This window comes from Chiloscyllium punctatum, chromosome 7 (genome assembly GCF_047496795.1).
Source record: "Chiloscyllium punctatum isolate Juve2018m chromosome 7, sChiPun1.3, whole genome shotgun sequence".
Lineage (NCBI taxonomy): Eukaryota > Metazoa > Chordata > Chondrichthyes > Orectolobiformes > Hemiscylliidae > Chiloscyllium > Chiloscyllium punctatum.
The window spans coordinates 68,067,558-68,086,367 of NC_092745.1; positions in this window are offsets into that span (position 1 = coordinate 68,067,558).

Below are 18,810 nucleotides of genomic sequence, written 5' to 3' on the forward strand. Positions count from 1 at the left end.
TCAGAGCTCAAGGCAAGAGCTACTTAGACAACTTGGTTCAGAAATTCTTGTGTTTCTTAAATTTCTCTGAAGGTGGACCAACATAACCACCAACGTTCAATACAAGTCAGTAAGCTGCTTCATTTCACAGTCTATGTTTTGATGCAAACCCCGTTGAGCCATCGCTTTAAAAGCTTCACAACCTGCCATATGTACTATGGAGGTCTTTCAGTGCAAGCGGCGAGCTGAATCTGCCAGGCAACTATTGTGATTTCCACGTCATGTTGTTTTGTTTGGAGTGTTGATCAGAGATAGTATGACTTGGTCTGTTAACAAGGCACTCAACAAGCAACAATGCCCCTCTAACTCGCAACTTGCTGCTGTCTAGTAAGAAACTCCTCATCGTTTGTCAAAATCGTAAAAGGTGGAACAAGATGCTGCCAACATTGAGATGGGCCTCGTTGGAATTTTGGTCCGATTCTGCCAAGCATCTCGCCTACGTCACTCAGATGCCTACAAGATTCTATCCAGAATGTTTTTAATTGACAATGCTCCCGTTGAGCTGTATTACTACCTTCATGGTTCTATATACATGCAGATTGTTGTTTGCTGTGGAGAGGAGCCACTTTGGAAGAGTGACTTCTGCTTCAGCTAAAAGCAAGCAATTGGCCTCCTGTTTCAAAACTTGCATTTGCCGACCAGTGTTTCGGTCTCAGTTTAACAAACTGCTGCTGACAACTAGGCAAAACGGAGCGAAGATTTTCTAATGTGACGAGCGTGAGGATTGTTGAGACAGCCTAATAACTGATCGGACACAATCGCTGAGAAAACAACATCAAACTAAGTCAATCGCACCGCAACCACCAACTCTCACAGCCTTTATTTTATATTATGTCAATAGATAGGCCTAACAGTACTGTGACCTAGTTAATTTACATCTTCTGCAGGAATAAGATCAAAAGGAGGCACACAACATTGACATTTGTCTGAGGGTTCTGCCAGTCAGTTGTCATAACTTCAACAGCTGATTGGTGAAAGCACGCTTAGTTAGAGATAATGCCAATCTGTTTTATTCTTTCATACATTGGCATTGCTGACAAGGCTGGCATTTCTAATTGCCCTTGACTGAATGGCTAACTGGACCATTTCAGAGGGCAATCAATGGTCCACCACATGGCTGTAATTCTGGAGTCATATACAGGCCACAACACTAATGGATAGCATATAGCAGAGGGACGAGAGGGGCTTTTATATCAATCTATGTTAGTTTTGTGTTCAACATTACTTATTTATAGTCAAGATTAATCAATTTAATTTAAATTCCACCACAGAGGGATTTGAACCATGTCCCCAGAACATTAGCCCAGGTCTCATTGGGTAGCACTAGGACAACATCACCATCTGCCAAAGTTGTGCTCGCAATCAGGAGAAGTCTTGAGGACTTTCTCAGTGATTCAGACAGCTGCCCTTTAGCTGCGTGCTGCTGGTTATTTTCAGGGACATTTAAGGCTGTTTGTATTACTTGTGGGATAATTTACTCTGTACTTGTAAATACCAATTTTGTGCAATGACAAATTTAATGTACAATTTTGCCAGTACAGAAGAGGAGTCCCTACTCGTTCCATTATTTTATAATGTCAGATATAACACTCACTAAAAAGTTCCAATTGCTTGCCTTTAGCTGAAGTAGATGTCATTCTTCCAAAGTGGCTCCTCTCCATGGCAAACACCAATCTGCATGTATATAGAACCATGAAGGTAGTTAATACATCTCAAGGGACTCAACGGGAGCATTGTCAATTAAAAACATTCTGGATAGAATCTTGTAGGCATCCGAGTGACATAGGCGAGATGCTTGGCAGAATCGGACCAAAATTCCAACAAGGCCCATCTCAATGTTGGCAGAATCTTGTTCCATCTTTTATGATTTTGACAAACGGTGAGGAGTTTCTTACTAGGCAGCAGCAATATGCGAGTTAGAGGGGCATTGTTGCTTGTTGAGTGCCTTGTTAACAGACTAAGTCATACTGTCTCTGACCAACACTCCACAAAACAACAAAACAAAAATCACAATGGTTGCCTGGTAGATTCAGCTCGCCGTTTGCACTGAAAGACCTCCATAGTACATATGGCTGTTTAATATTTATGAAGATCACCTCCACTATGTTTCCTCCCAAATAGGAGACAGTGAGGTCTGCAGATGCTGGAGATCAGAGTTGAGAGTATGTTACTGGAAAAGCACAGCAGGTCAGGCAGCATCTAAGGAGCAGGAAAGTCAACGTTTCAGGCTGGAGCCCTTGATGAATCAGTTCCCTGATGAAGTGCTCTGGCCTGAAACGTCGACTTTCCTGCTCTTCGGACACTTCCTCCCAAATAGTCACACCTTAAATTTAATCCAGAGCCTCACATTAATTTGCAGGGAATGTGTTATTTTGGGCTATGGGTTTTCACTTACTCTTCCTTCAGCTTTTGCGCAGGCTTTCATATTTTGTAGTTCATTGCTAGGTAGGCCTCGAAACCTGTTACTAGCCAATATCCACCACTGCTGAGCTTCATTACATATTTTCTCTAACTTTGGATTTGGATTTTTTAATTTATTCATTTGTGGGATGTGGGCGTTCCTGGAGGGCCAGCATTTAATGCCAGTCTCTGGTTGCCCTTGAGAAGGTGATGGTGAGCTGCCTTCTTGAACCGCTGAGTCCACCTACTATGGGTTGATCCACACAATGCCCTCAGGGACTGAATTCCAGGATTTGGACCCAGTCACAGCGAAGGAATGATGATATATTTCCAAGTTAGGATGATGGGCAGCTTGGAAGGGGACTTGAAGGTGGTAGTGTTGCCAAATATCTGCTGCCTTTGTCCTTCCAGATGGAAGTGTTCATGGGCTTGGAAAGTGCTGTCTGACCATCCTTGGTAAATTTCTGCAGTGCATTTTGTAGACAGTACATGCTGCTGCTACTGAATGTCAGTGGTGGAGGGAGTGGATGCTTGTGGATGTGATGCCAATCACTGGGCTGTTTTGTCCTGAATGGTGTCAAGTTTCTTGAGTGTTTTTGGGGCTGCAACCATTCAGGCAAGTGGGGAGTATTCCATCACAATTCTGACTTGTGCCTTGTGGATGGCGGACAAGTTTTCAGGAGGTGAGTTATTCACCACAGTATTCCTAGCCTCTGACCTGCTCTTGTAGACACTGTGTTTATGTGGTGAATCCAGTTGAATTTCTGATCAATGATAACCCCCAGGATGTTGACAGTGGGGGATTCAGTGTAACACCATTGAATGTCCACGGGCAGTGGTCAGATTGCCTCTTATTGATAATGGTCACAGCCTGGCATTTGTATGGCACAAATATTACTTGCCACTTGTCAGCCCAAGTCTAGATATTGTCCAGACCTTGTTGCATTTGGACATGGACTGCTTCAGTGTTTGAGGCGTTGCAAATGGTGCTGAACATTGTGCACATTGGTGAACGTCCACACTTCTGACCTTATGATGGAGGGAAGGTCATTGATGAAGCAGCTGAAAATGGTTGGGCCTAGGACACTATCCAGAGGAACTCCTGCAGGGATGTCCTGGAGCTGAGATGACTGACCTCCAACAACCACAATCATCATCCTACATGTCAGATATGACTCTAACCACGATTGAATGCAGTTTTGCTTGGGAACCTTTCTGCCACACTCAGTTGAATGTGGCCTTGATGTCAAGCGCTGTCACCCTCACCTCACCACTGGAATTCTGTTCTTTTGTCCACATTTGAACCAAGATTGTAGTGGGGTCAAGAGCTGAGTGGCCCTGGTGGAACCCAGTGAGGCATCACTGAACAGGTGTTGCTTGATAGCACTGTTGATAACACCTTCCATTACTTTACTGATCATTGACAGTAGTCTGATGGGATAGCAATTTGTCCTGCTTTTTGTGCACAGGATATACCTGGGCAATTTTCCACACTGCTGGTAGATGCCAGTGTTGTAACTGTACTGCAATAGCTTTGCAAGGAAAGTAGCAAGTTCTGGAGCACAAGTCTTTGGTACTATTGCCGGAATGTTGCCTTTGCAGTATCCAGTGTCTCCAACCGTTTCTTGATATCACATGGAGTGAATCAAATTGGCTGAAGACTGGTATCTGATGGGACCATTGGAGGAGGCCAAGATGGATCATTCACTCAGCTCTTCTGGCTGAAGATTGCTGCGAAAGCTTCAACGTTATCTTTTTGCGATATTGTGTGGGGCTCTTCCATCATTGAAGATGGGGATATTTGTGAAGCCTCCTCCACCAATGAGTTGTTTAATCACCCACCACCACTTATGACTGGAGGTGGCAGGACTGCAGACCTTAGATCTGATCCGTTGATTGTGGGATCACTTAGCTCTGTCAGTCACTTGTTGCTTATGCTATTTGGCATTCAAGTAGTCCTATTTGGTAGCTTCACTAGGTAGACACCTCATCTTCAGGTATGTCTGGTGCTGCTCCTGGCATGTCCTCCTGCACTTTCTATTGAACCAGAGTCGATTCCCTGGTTTGGTGATAATGGTTGAGTGAGGGAGATGCCAGGCCATGAGGTTACGGATTGTGTTGGAGTACAATTCTGCTGCTGTTGATGGCTCACAATGCTTCATGGATGCCCAGTCTTGAATTGCTAGATCTGTTTGAAGATTGTCCCATTTAGCATGGTGATAGTGCCATACAACACAATGGAGGTTATTCTCAATGTGGAAATGGGTCTTCACCTCCATAAGGACAGTGCGGTGGTCACTCTTACCAATACTGTCATGGACAGACCCATCTGCAACTGCCAGATTAGTAAGGATGAGGTCAAATATGTTCTTCCCTCTTGTTCGCTCACCACCTGCTGTAGACCCAGTCGAGCAGCTTTGTCCATTTGGATCTGACCAACTCGATCAGTAGTACTGCTGTCAAGGCCCTCTTGACAGTGGATGTTGAAGTCACTTACCCAGAGGACATCTTGTGTTCTTGCCATCCTCAGTGCTTCCTCTAAGTGTTGTTCAACATGGAGGAGTTCTGATTCATCAGTTGAAGGAGGATGGTATGTGGTAATCAGCAGGAGATTTCCTTGCCTTTGTTTAATTAGATTAGATTACTTACAGTGTGGAAACAGGCCCTTCGGCCCAACAAGTCCACACCGCCCCGCCGAAGCGCAACCCACCCATACCCCTACATTTACCCCTTATCAAACACAACGGGACATTTAGCATGGCCAATTCACCTGACCTGCACATCTTTGGACTGTGGGAGGAAACCGGAGCACCCGGAGGAAACCCACGCAGACACGGGGAGGACGTGCAAACTCCACACAGTTAGTCGCCTGAGGCGGGAATTGAACCCGGGTCTCTGGCACTGTGAGGCAGCAGTGCTAACCACTGTGCCACTGTGCCGTCTTACTGTAAGTAATCTAATTTTTAATGTAAAGCCATGAGACTTTATGGGGTCTGGAGTCAATTTTGAGGACTCCCAGAGCAACCCCCTCCCAACTGTAAACCAGTGTGCCGCCACCTCTGCTGGGTCTGTCCTGCCGGTGAGACAGGACCTATCCAAGGATGGTGATGATGGTTTCGGGGACATTGTCTGTAAGATTTGGTGAGTATAACTATTTCAGGCCGTCACTCAACTCATCTGTGAGACAGCTCTCCCAATTTTGGCATTAACCCCAGATATTAGTAAGGAGCACTTTGCAGGGTCAACAGGGCTATTTCTGCTGTTGTCTTTTCTGATGCCTAAGTTCATTGGTGAGCTAATCTTATGGTTCTCATCACTGGTTTCCATTTACCTTTACTGCCTGTTGGGATCCATGTGTCAGGTCGTTGTTGCCATCAGGTCTCAAGGAATATTATCCTTAAAGACAGACTTCTTAATGGCTACCTTTTGGCTTTCAGAGCTCCTTTACAGTCTAACCCTTTTTTTAAAAGTTGATACCAACATGGTTCAGAACAGGAAGACATCCATTGAGCATCGTATTTCCAGAGATAGGGAGCAAGTGTGCACTTGGAAGTTACAGCAAAGACAAATGTGTAAAGGAACTGAGAAAGGAACTTCACTGATATGAACCCAACTCAGCCTGTTTTATTTCGTCACGAGAAAGAGACCAGACAAAGGCTGGAGCAACAGGACAGAAAACTAAATACAGTCCACAGCTAACCACAGGAGTCCAAGCAGCATGGTGGCTCACTGGTTAGCACTGTGGCCTCACAGCGCCAGGGACCTGGGTTCGATTCCAGCTTCAGGCAACTGTCTGTGCAGAGTTTGCACATTCTCCCTGTTTCTGCGTGGGTTTCCTCCAACAGTCTAAAGATGTGCAGGTGAGGTCGATTTGCCATGCTAAATTGCCCATAGTGTTAGGTGCATTAGTCAGAGGGAAATGGGTCTGGGTGGGTTACGCTCTGGTGGGTCAGGGTGATCTTGTTGGGCTGAAGGGCCTGTTTCCATACTGTGGAGAATCTAAGTAGGCCCCACGGAATTACAGGATGAACTCCTCCTGGTAAGTCTACAGCAACAATTCAACTTCCTTGATCCACAGCATTAGGACACATTTTGGTACACAGATATTAAAGCAAATGGCTGAGAAACTAGCTTTAAATTGGATACTGTGACAGACATCTTGATTCTTGTGGATGCTACACCACGGTTGAGACCAGGAATCCTCAGACAATCTTCAGGTAAACTTTTTAATAAACCTTGGAAGGTACAAGAACCAGAGTAAGAGGTCAGATTGTGTTACTCTGCACCACAGTTTTTAAAAATTTATTCATGGGGTGAGGACCTCACTGACCCATTGCTGTGGGTGTGGAGTCACATTTAGGCCAATTTCCTTCCCTAAAGGGCATTAGTGAACCAGATGGGTTTTTACTTGAAAATGGTCATCATTAGATTCTTAATTCCACAGTTTTATTAAATTCAAATTCCACCACCTGCCATGGTGGGATTCAAATTCAGGTCCCCATTACCTAGCTTTCTGGATTAACAGCTCAGTGACAATACGAAGATTCTATATTATGTGGAGCTGCTTGTGTAGCTGTCTACATTTTTCAGTTCACAGACATAGAGGACATTTCAGTCCTGGCATTGCAAAAAAATGGGATGGAATCTCCATTTCTCTCAAAACAGGAGCTGAAACTGTGGGTAAAGAAGCTACCACAGGCAGCAGTGGGCAGCTACCAGAGGGCATTCTGGAGCGAAATTGGCTCTTTCAGAATGTAGTTATACAACAAGAACCCAGCACACGAGTTACTCATTTACTCAAACTTCAGACTTTCCTGCAGTTTTGGATTCAGGTGTTAGTTTCTGAATATATAATCCCTTCTCAAAGAGGGTGAAGAAATAGCAAGGTTGTCTACTATTACACAGACCTGCGAAGGAAATGCAGGAACAGGAACCACAGTCACACTTGGATCAGGACATTCGCCCCAGAGTTGAAAGCTGGAGCGCAGCTGGGAAGAAAGAAAGTAACCTCTCATTAGTCCAATTACTGTAGAGAGCAAGGGAAGTTTCAAAAGTTTCCACAGCGAATAAAGCGACCATAGAGTCTGAGATTTTCAGCATGATGGGGCTAGAAAGAAAGCATCCATCCTCCCAGAAAGCAGTTTCAGAGCTTCAACACTAACTTACCACAGTGAGCAAGATGAACATGATACTGTTTAAGAAATAATTCAAACCTCAAACAGTGGAGCAAGTAGCAGTTCAACAACTGTAAGCAACTGTTGGGAAATTGTCCACAGTAAAGGAAACACAGAAGGCCAATGTGGATGGAGTTGATATTGAATTGCATTAGCTTCACTGTGGTATGTACTCAAATGAGTACGGTGAAAAGTTTAGAAGTCGCTACTTATGGCTCCATCTTAGGTATAAGATATCTATGTACAGACTCTTCAGTATTGTTACCAGGAAAACAAAATTAGCAAAATGAAGAAATAAGTCGTCCAGCATTACAGATCGTGGGAATAACTTAGAAAGTAGAGAAATAAATAACAGTATTGAATGTATAGGGATCATTAAATTTGAATATAAAGCAGCAAGTCGTGGAGGCACTCGAGATTTCTTTCAGTAAAGAAGCAGAAACTCAACAGCATAGTTCCTGCGGTTGAGATGTACCTTATAAAAGCTTGAAGTTGAACATCAAATAGAACTTGACAATGTTAAATATTAGCAGGAGTTGGAGAAGCTCACAAATCTAAGAGACTACACAGCTATTAACAGGCATGTCCACCCTACATTGAACCTCAGAATCTTATTCTTACAGAAATCAAACAGTTGCACCAAATATTGGATAAGACCACAAAAGAAAATAAACACCTTCAAAACTCTCAGTCCTACAGCAGTGAGTTAGCAGTGGTTTGAGGGAACAGTGCCGCTATAGAACACAGCTGTTTCCTTTACGGATGTCAGCTCCTTAGGTCTGTTCCAGTAGTTACTTAGATTTTGGCTGATCTGTATCTTAACATTGACTAGCACCTTGATTCTATAATTTTCAATAACAATATGTCTAACAAAAAAAATCAATAGTAGTTTCAAATTTTCAATCAACCTCTTTAGCAGTAAGGGCTCTGCTTTGTGTGAACTGTTTGTGCTGTCACCACTGACAGCCAAGCTCTAATGTTAAAGTTACATCTCCACGTTGGTCAAGCTTGGATGAGTTGAACCGAAGGGTCTGTTCTGGAGGAATATTCCATTCTCTGGACTGCTCCTATCAGTGAGAATATTTTCCTCTTCAGGTTGCAGCCTCATTTTCCAAAGTCCACAGGCCATGGCCTCTGTGTGAGTTTACAATGGAGTGAGGCACGGTGGCTCAGTGGTTAGCACTGCTGCCTCACAGCACCAGGGTCCTAGGTTTGTTTCCAGCCTCGGGCAACTGTCTGTGTGGAGTTTGCACATTCTCCCTGTGTCTGCGTGGTTTCCTCCCACAGTCCAAAGATGTGCAGGTCAGGTCAACTGGCCATGCTTAAATTGTCCATTGCGTTACGTGCATTAATCAGAGGGAAATGGGTCTGGGTGGGTTACCCTTCAGAGGGTTGGTGTGGACTGGTTGGGCCGAAGGGCCTGTTTCCACACTGTAGGAAATCTAAATCTAGCCAAATGAGCCCCAACCACATTCTCTTTTAAATCCTTTAATCATTTTAAAGCACTCACCTAATCTTCTCCAGCCAACTACAATTCAGCACTAGGCAATACAGTGAGGCAGGCAATTGAAATACATTGGGATGGTTAAATATAATTTATTAAGTTTGGGATTAAGGCACATTGGAGTTAAATATAAATTTTACTCCTCACCAGACACGAATGAACAGTAATGTCTTTTTTTTGCTTTTTAAAATTGATTTTCTTCCTAAGGAAACTTTTTTCTTTTGAATATTGCAACAAACACAAAACCAAACAATTCAAACTAATATTAAAAAAACAAACCTGCTAATTACATAAATAAATATCAACTAATAACTAAACTAAAAAAGAAAAGTCTTAACAATAATAAAGATAATAACCATAACAGCTCAGCAAACCAAAGAAATAGCCCTCGATCATCGAGCGCATAAATTTATACATATTCATAAGTTCGTAGTTCCTCCTCTCTGGATACCAGATTCATTACTTAGAATTGCCATGGCTATATAAAGGCTTTTATTAGAATGGCGGTCAAATCTGTACCCAGGTGGTACTAAAAGGGCTGCCATGTCTTCTAGAAATTCTCAGTTTTATGGCACACCATTCTCGTAAGGAAGTCCAAGGGGATGTGCTCCATGACTAGCTTGCACCAGCTGCTCTCCCGGGGGATTGTCTAACACCCACCCTATTAGAATGTTCTTTCTGGCACAAAAAGTGAGGATACTGAAAAGCCTTTTTTGTGTGCATCTAATGAAAGTGAATTAACAAAACCAAGAGGAGGAGATACCGGGTGCATCTCCACCTCTGTCCCCAAGGCCTTTCCTGTTTCGCCTACCACAGCCTTCCAGTATGCCTGTCTGAGGCAGGACCAAAGACAATGAGTGAGCGTGCCCACACTCACTTTACATTTAGGACACATTGGAAGTGCTTCCGCTTTAAAGTTAGCAAGGCAATCTGGGCCAGTGGAGAATCTTCAATCGCTAGGTGTGGATCCTGTTGCAAATCGGGATCCTTCTTGCATTTTCCCAGATGTCGTCCCATATTTCAGAAGAGATTTCAATGTCCCACTCCCTTTCCCATACCTTACACAGCCGTTTAGTCTCATCTGAGGGACCCTCTCCCACGAGATGATAGGTGTTGCTAACAGATAATGTATCCTCAGCACTCAACACCCTCTTCTCCACGTCGGAACTACAAGGATCTGTTAGAAGTGTGGTCTCTCTTCGTGTGAAGTTTCTAATTTGAAAGAAACGAAAGAGGTCCATACTTGGCAATTCAAACGTCCGAGCCAACTGGTCAAAGGACATGTCCCCTTCAAATAAATCACCCAGGCAATTCACACCCCCAGCTGCCCATCGTTTAAACCCAGAGTCCACCATCCCTGGCTGAAAGCCCAGCATACCAACTATCGGGGTCAAAAACAATGCTTTGGCAATATTGCCCTCACCCTGACGCATTGCCCTCCATGCCTTGACAGTATTGATGACTATTGGACTATAGCAATATTCCTTAACTGTTCTCATTTTGTCTAAGAACAGCAGACTAATAAGGGGGCAACTTGCTTGAGATGCTTCGATGTCTAACCAAAGTGAGTGAGGGTCCCCCCCCAGCCTAATCATTTATGTAAGATAGCAACGAGCTGAACTGATAGTTTTTGATATCTGGGAGGCCCACTCCTCCCAGTCTGTAAGGGAACTGCAGTTCAGTCAATTTAATTAGGGGGCTGCTTGCAATACCAGATAAAAAAACTAAAGCAGCCTCTCAGTCTTCTAAATATTTGCAGAGGTAGCATTCGCATAGGATAAAGCAGGTGGGGCAGAATGTTCATTTTAATGAGAGCTATCCAACCTAACCAAGAGATCGGAAGTGCCTCCCACCTACAAAGGTTATTGATTCTGTCAAATAAATGGGCAAAAATGGCTTTAAATAGCCAATCAAAAATGGGAGTAGTAAATATACCTAAGTAGAGAAAGCTCTCCTGCAACTCTAAAAGGGAACTGAGGTCCACCCTCAGGATCAGGCACTCTCAGGAGACCACCCATGGGCATGGCCTCTAACTTCACAAAATTGATCTTATAAACTGAGAAGCCATCAAATAGATTGATGCATTGTATCAGGTGTGGCACTGAGACTGTTGGGTTTGATAAGCAGACAAGAACGTCATCTACATACAATGCGATCTTAATGTGACTGTGTCCCCACTTCTGGAGCGGTTATATTGAGATCCCTGCGTATTGCCTCCACCAATGGTTCAATCATCAGTGGTGACAAGGGCTGTCTACTGCCCCTACAAATATTAAAATTGCTTGATCATACACTATTGGTGAGGGCTGCAGCAAGAGGATCACTGTACAAAACCTCCACACCTACTGAAGGTCTCTCCCAGGTCAAATGACTTCAAAATATGATAAAGATATGGCCACTCAACCTTGTCAAAGGCCTTTTCCGCATCTAAGGAGATCACCAATCCCTGTACCGACTGCTGTTGACATACCTGGATCATGTTAAGTAATCTCCTAACATTATCCGGCGACCTGCGACCTTTTATGAACCCTGTCTGGTCTTCCTTAATGATGGGAGGCAGTACAGTTTATAGCCTTAAGTAATGTCAACTTCAATATGGTATAAATGAATAACAGAGATTATTGCTGAATAACAGAGATTAGGCATAAAAATCCCGAGTTGCTTCTTTTTCAAACACAAGCCTGTACAGATTGACAGTTAATTATAGAGTCATATAGATACAGTACGGAAACAGACCCTTCAGTCCAACTCGTCCATGAGGACCACATGTCCTAACCTAATCTACTCCCATTTGCCAGCACTTGACCCATATCCCTCTGAACCCTTTTTATTCATATATCTATCCCGATACCTTTAAAATGTTGTAATTGTACCAGATTCCACCACCATTCCACATCAACCTCCACATGAAGAAGTTGCTCTTTAGGTCCCTTTCACATCTTTCCCTTCTCACCTTAACCACATGCCCTCTAGTTTTGGACTTTGCTACCCTGGGAAGATGACCTTGGCTATTTATTCTATTCACGCCCCTCATGTTTTTATCAACCTCTATAAAGTCACCCCTCAGCCTCCAACACTCCAAGGAAAACAACCCTAGCCTATTGAGCCTCTCCCTATAGCTCAGATCCTCCAACCCTGGCAACATCCTTGTAATTCATTTCTGAACCCGTTGAAGTTTAACAACTTCTTTCCTATAGCATGAAGGCTAGAACTGAACACAATATTCCAAAGTGACTTAACTAATGTCCTGTACAGCCGCAACATGACATCCCAACTCCTATACTTAATACTCTGACCAATAAAGGAAAGCATACCAAATGCCTCTTTATTATCCTATCTACCTGTCACTCTACTTTTAAGGAACTATGGACCTGCGCTCCAAGGTTTCTTTGTTCAGCAACACTCCCCAGGACATTACCATTAAGTCCTGCTCTAATTTGCCTTTCCAAAATACAGCATCTCACATTTATCTAAATTAAACTGCACCTACCACTCCTTGGCCCATCAGATTAAGATCCCGTTGTCTGAGGTAACCTTCTTCGCTATCTACTGTTAGCGCGGATGAAATGATCTCAGTCCGAGCCCAGAGTGCGGTTCGACAATTGGTAATTTATTAAAGTGTTTAACGCCGGTGGAGACCAACCGAGGTCCGAATCTCGATCGCTCTCCCATTCCACGCGCGATGTTACAAGTTATATACTTCATGAGTCAGGATGTAGGAGATTGGGTATGAATGAGTGTGAATGGTGGCAATCATGGCTGGAGTATGTGTGAATGTCAAGCTTCCTGCCGTCCTCGGAGAGTCGGCAGCATACACAAAAGGTGTGCTGTTTATCTTTACGTAAATGGGTCCGGGTGCTATCTGCTTGTCTCTCCGTGAGGGCTGGAGGCTAGCACCCCCCCTTTGTTACTTCCAAAGTGTCTGTTAGATTCATCCTGTTCATTTGGTGTTTGCCTTTTGTGTAGGACTGTTTTGCATGATCAGGTTATGGGTGTGTGTCAATTGGAACCTTGACGAGATTATAAGGTGGGTTTCAATCTGTGAGTCATGACCATTGTCTGGAGTCCTGACTAGTGTCTGGTCCGGTGTGTATTCGGATCTGTCTTTGGGCCCCCTTCTCCCGATCATGTGGTCGGGCTGGCAGCTGCTGTTTTAGACTGAATACTGTTTGCTTTAAAATGGATACTGCTGGCTGTCCCAATGTGGGCCTTGCTCCACGGTAAACACGGGGCGGTTTATCACCCCACTTCAGTCCTCCCTTTCGGCAAGGGGTTGGCCACGTCCACACCCTCGAAGCTGTTACCCTGCCCGGTACATTCCGCCGGCCGTCATGCTGCAGTCATGGGGCCTTTGGAGAGTCCCGGGAGATGGTTACATTAGTTCTAGCCCCGTGAGCTCATGGTGTCTGATTACTCGCCAGGAGTCCATGACGTGGAGCATGGCCTTTCTGGCCTTTCGTTTCTTATGTTGGCGACATGAGTGACATGCCACCCGGAGCCAGGCCAGAGCTAGCAGTAACTGTACCCCCACGATGGCATGGGAGATGATTCTGACCCAGGGGTATATGTTGACATTCAGGCCCCAGTTCCAAACCCTCTGGGCCCAGCCCTGGGTCTGCAGAGCCGTCTCTGCATCCTCCTCTAGGTCTTTGATATGGGCTTGTAATTGATGGTATAGTTTTACTGAGTGTCCCACCCGGGTCCTAGGTTCTTGCAAGACCTCGGCCAAATGCGGGATGGGGACTTGTTCGGGCTCCTGGTACTCCCTAAGGGTGTTCCTGAATTCGTCGGCGGCCTGTATAGACTCGGGCTCCCGACGTCGGACCTCCGAGATATGGGCTTGTCCAATCGTCACTGGGCGCCTAGGGGTGAAGCTGAACTCGTGCTGGGGAATCGGGCATTGCAGTCCGTTGAACCAGAAGGACGTTTCAAGGGTAGAGACACAATATTGTCCCCTGCCACCATACCCCGCACTAGTGAAGTGGGGGCCCGTGGGTTCGATCTCAAGGGTGCAGCCCTGTGTACGGTTGAACCCGCATTCCGCTGTTTCACTCCGCCGTAAGGGGTGGGGGCAGATGAGATTGCCCCTCGCTGAATGCAGCCTGCAAGCGGCACCGCGTACACTGCGCCGTCTCGGGAGATGGCAGTGTCGTGTGCCATAATATATTTGAGGGAGGTGTTTTCCCGTATTACTCCAATGTTTTCGATGTGGAACAGGAGAAATGGCCCAGACCCCGCGGTAACCACTGGGATCAGGAGGACCATCCCGACTCCCGTTGCCTCACTGACCTCACAGTCAGGAAGCACCGGGTACACCCGGGTCATTCCCTTCAGGGTCCGGTTATCAAGTGGCCCCGCGCGTCCTGCGAGTGAGGCCAGTTTGGTGCTATCGATCCAGTCGGGCACCTCCCCCCTTTGTATCTGATCCAGGTTGTGTCGGATCTGGGCTACCATCCACAGGCCATGCGCATGGCACAGCTGCCCCTCCTGAATGTGAGCTGTGTTCTCCCTTTCCCGATCAATAAGGCGGTTGATGGTTTGGGCATGTGTCTCCAGGACTGCAATGCCATCGAGCTGAAGGTGTGCTCCCTCTTCCCCCAGACATGCCTGTTCTGCCTGGTGTGTGAGGGATCTCGCTAACAGGTCTCTCATCACCCCTTTTAGCTGTTCAATTTTCTCATTAAGGCCCTGGCTATCTAGGGAGTTTACCACGGATGTTCCTGTGTTGAGTCCTGTGAGAGCGTCACTGATAATGTCCCGTCTGTGTCGTTGTGTGTTGTGTATGTCGGTTCGGTAGTAGGTTGCCCCCATGGCATCTATAGCCCTCTCTACATCTGGTGTATAGGCTGCGTACCTGTGCTGTGCAATATTCCGGTACCCGGCTGCCCGATATATTGACCAGCATGGGCACGACCTTGTGTCGGATGTTATCATAAGGGAGGAGGGGGAAGTCCTTTAATACCAGTCCCCCCGCGGGCCGCGGCTTCAGAGAGGGGCATGGTAGTATCTCGGGAGTCGTGGTTGTTGGTGGTGTGGTTGGGGGGGCCGAGAAACACAAATACAGAGAAATCATGGCGGCATTGGTCGGTTCATAGTAACCGCAAACGGACAGGTCCCGCATCGCAAACGCGTCAAAAGCCGGGGTCGAAGTGAGGTCGTCTGGCATAGCGCACATCGTTCCGAACATGCACCTCCCCCAGGTCCATAGCCTCTGCACGTCGTAGGCAGGTTGGTCGTGGGTCGTGCTCTGACATGCAGAGTAGGCAGATTGTCTGTATGTCCGGGAGGACCTCCAGCCAGGCATTAAAAAATGTGGCGACCTTGTCAGGCTTATCCCTCGCAGGGATGCAGATGGCACTGGATGAGTTGAAGGCAACGCCATGGCGGCAGAAGTTGTCTGAAGCTCCGGACGAATAGGGTACAAGTCCTATGGCGAAGAGGAGAAGGTGGAGGACGGTGTACCGGTGGGACATGATCTGTGAAAGAAAAGAGAAAGGGAGAGAGAGAGAGAGACACCCTCGTCAGGGTGTATGATCAGTAAATGTACATGTGTTCTGCGGCCCCCCCCCTCCCTCCCCCTCCCGGACCACTGTTGCTGTCAGGGGAGAAAATGTTAAAATCTCGTCAGGCGTGTCGGGGGAGTGCGGGGAATAAGTCGGTGGTGGCTGCCAGTCAGGTGGCTGGGCCGATGTTCCGGCCACTCCACACGTTGGTCCTGTGTGGTTAAGGACGGGGACCACAGACTAAGTCTTTGCCGTCCATCCAGTCGGGCCCTGGGGGAAAGGTTTAAGTTGGGACCAATGTTTCCACCTGCCCTTCCCCTTCATATTGATGCAGCGCAGGTGTCGCTGGTGAGGATGATCTCGTGCGGCCCCAGCCACCGAGGGGCGAAGCCGGGCCGGTCGGGGGTGGCCCGGACCAGGACTTTGTCCCCAACGCCCGGGAGGGGTTGGGGAGGCGGTTGTTGCTGCTGTTTCGTTTGGTCCCTGCTGTCCTGTTGATCGCGGGCGGTCTGTCTGAGGGCCCGCAACTGCGAGTCTAGCTGTCTGATGTACTGGGCCATCCTATCCCTAAGTGGGGCCATGTCCTCACCCCCTTCGATGACGGTCTCGGGTAGTCGCATGGCCCTACCCGTCATGAGTTCGAAGGGAGTGAGGCCAGTGGAACAGCCCGGGGTGGCTCTGAGGCGCATCAGAATGCAGGGCAGGACATCCACCCAGCCCTGACCGGTCTCGGCGATCGCTTTCGCAATCGCCACTTTGAGGGTCCGGTTCATGCGTTCGACCATGCCCGAACTCTGGGGGTGGAAGGGGACATGGAAGCGCTGCCTGATACCCAGGAGGTGGCAGGCCAGTTTCATCACGCGTCCCGTGAAATGTGTTCCCTGGTCTGAGTCAATCTGGAGGGGGACCCCCCCATCGCTGAAAGATGTCGAATGCCAGGATTCTGACCACAGTGGCTGGTGTGCAGTCCCGTGTTGGGAAAGCCTCTACCCAGGGTGTGAAATGGTCGACTATGACCAGGCAGTACTTCTTGCCGCGGCTGGCGGGCAAGGGTCCTGTGAAGTCGACCTGGAGGTTCTCCCAGGGCCCCTTGGGCCGTGGTTGGTGGGCCATAGGAATGCGCAAGGGCCTCCCTGGGTTATGTTGGGCGCAGACAATGCACCGGCGGCAGTGCTTGGCCACGTCACGGCCAAGTCCGGGCCACCACCAGTCGGTCTGGAGCCTCGTGAGGGTCCCCTCCTGGCCTGCGTGGTCGGGCTCATGATGTAGTCGTATCAGGGTTGTCCTGATGGCCGCGGGGGCCACTACCTTGCCGTCACGGCGCCACACCCCATCGGGGTCGGGGATCGCGCCCCTTGCCCTCCAGTCCTCCCTTTCCTCGGGCTGAGCGCCATACTGGACATCCAGGACGTTGACGTCCTGCACTTCATTCACAGGCGCAGCGCGTACGGGGGGTTAGAGGGTCACCTGCGGCGGCTTTGGCGGCCTGGTCGGCCCAACGGTTCGGCGGTGGTGGCCCGCTGGTGCACCTTGATTTTTACAACGGCCGCGAGCAGGGGAAGGCGCGCTGCCACAACTAAGTCACGGACGTTCTCGTGTTTTATCTGGCCGCCGCCGCCGTGACAAAACCCCGGCGGCTCCATGCTGTCACGTAGTCATGGACTACCCCAAAAGCGTACTGGCTGTCGGTGAAAATATTCACCCGCATGCCCACCCCCATGCGGAGCACTGCCGTGAGGGCGACCAGCTCCGCGACTTGGGCTGAGTTATCGCCGTCTAATGTCCCCTGTTCTCGGGTGGCCCCCGTGTCGTTGACCACTGCCCAACCCGTCCGGTAGGACCCCTCAACCAACCAGCGTGAGCCGTCAACGTATAGGACCAGGTTGGGGTCCGAGATAGGACTATCGGCAACGTAGTCCTCCTCAGCCGAATCCATGATGGCCTGGCAGTGGTGGGGTTCCCCTACAGTTATAATCCCGTCCACGGGGTTCATTCCCGTGTCCCTAACTATTCTAATGGATTGGTCCCAGGGGAGGAGGACTGCCTCCCAGGTTGCCCTATGGGCGTCAGAGATGGTTCGGAGGCGTCCTGTATTCAGGAGCTCCACTATAGTGTGTCCGGTGTGCAGGATGATCTGACCGGACATGGTGACCAGCTCCCACACCTGGACCGCCCACGCGGCGCAGTCCAGTGCGGCCACGCAGCGGTGCATCCCCCTCACGACCAGGGACTCCTTAGTAAAGTAGTACCCTACAGGCTTCATGCGGTCCCCGGAGAGTTGGGTGACCACGGCACTATAGAACCCCCCTTCCAGGCTATAAAAAACATGAAAGGGCTTAGAGAGGTCTGGAAGGCACAGGGCCGGGGCACTGAGGAGGTGGGCTTTTAGCTTGGAGTAGGCATCGTCTTGCTCGGGGCCCCATTCCACCCTCTCTGCCCCGGGCCTACCCCCCTTCACCAGGCGCTGGATGGGCTCAGCGATAGTGGCGAAATGCGCTATGAAGGTGCGGCAGATACCCCTGATCGTGTCCAGCCGTGGCATGTCGGCGATGGCCGACTTACGATCGGGAGGCAGGGTCCTGCTGCCCTGGCTAATGTCGTGGCCCAGGTATCGGTCTGTGGCCAGGCCGATCTGGGCCTTTGTGGGGCTGATTCTAAAACCTGCCCGGGCGAGGGTGCGCAGGACGGTGGTCAGGGCTCCCAGGTGTGAGCGTGTGTCCTTGGATGCGATCAGGAGGTCGTCCACGTACTGTAAGAGGGTGCTAGAGTAGGGGGATAGGTCGCATTCCTCGAGGGTCCGACTCATGACCCTGTGGAAAATGTTGGGGCTGTTGTGAAAGCCTTGTGGCAGCCGGGTCCATGTGTATTGCCTGTCTCGCAGCGTGAAGGCAAACTTGTCCTGAGAGTCACGGTGCAGCGGGATGGACCAGAAGCCGTTTGCCATGTCCAGGACCGTAAAGATCCGGTGAGAAGGCTCTAGGCCGTTAAAGATGGTGGACGGGCTGGCAACAATGGGGTGCTCTTTGGGTGTGACTCGGTTGAGTGCCGTATAATCTATGGTGAGCCGATAGCTCCCATCCAGCTTACGGACTGGCCATATGGGGGAGTTGGTAGTGGGCACCGCGGGTCGCAAGACACCGCGGCCGGTGAGTTCAGCCACAATGATCTCTACGGCGCACAGCGCCTCGGG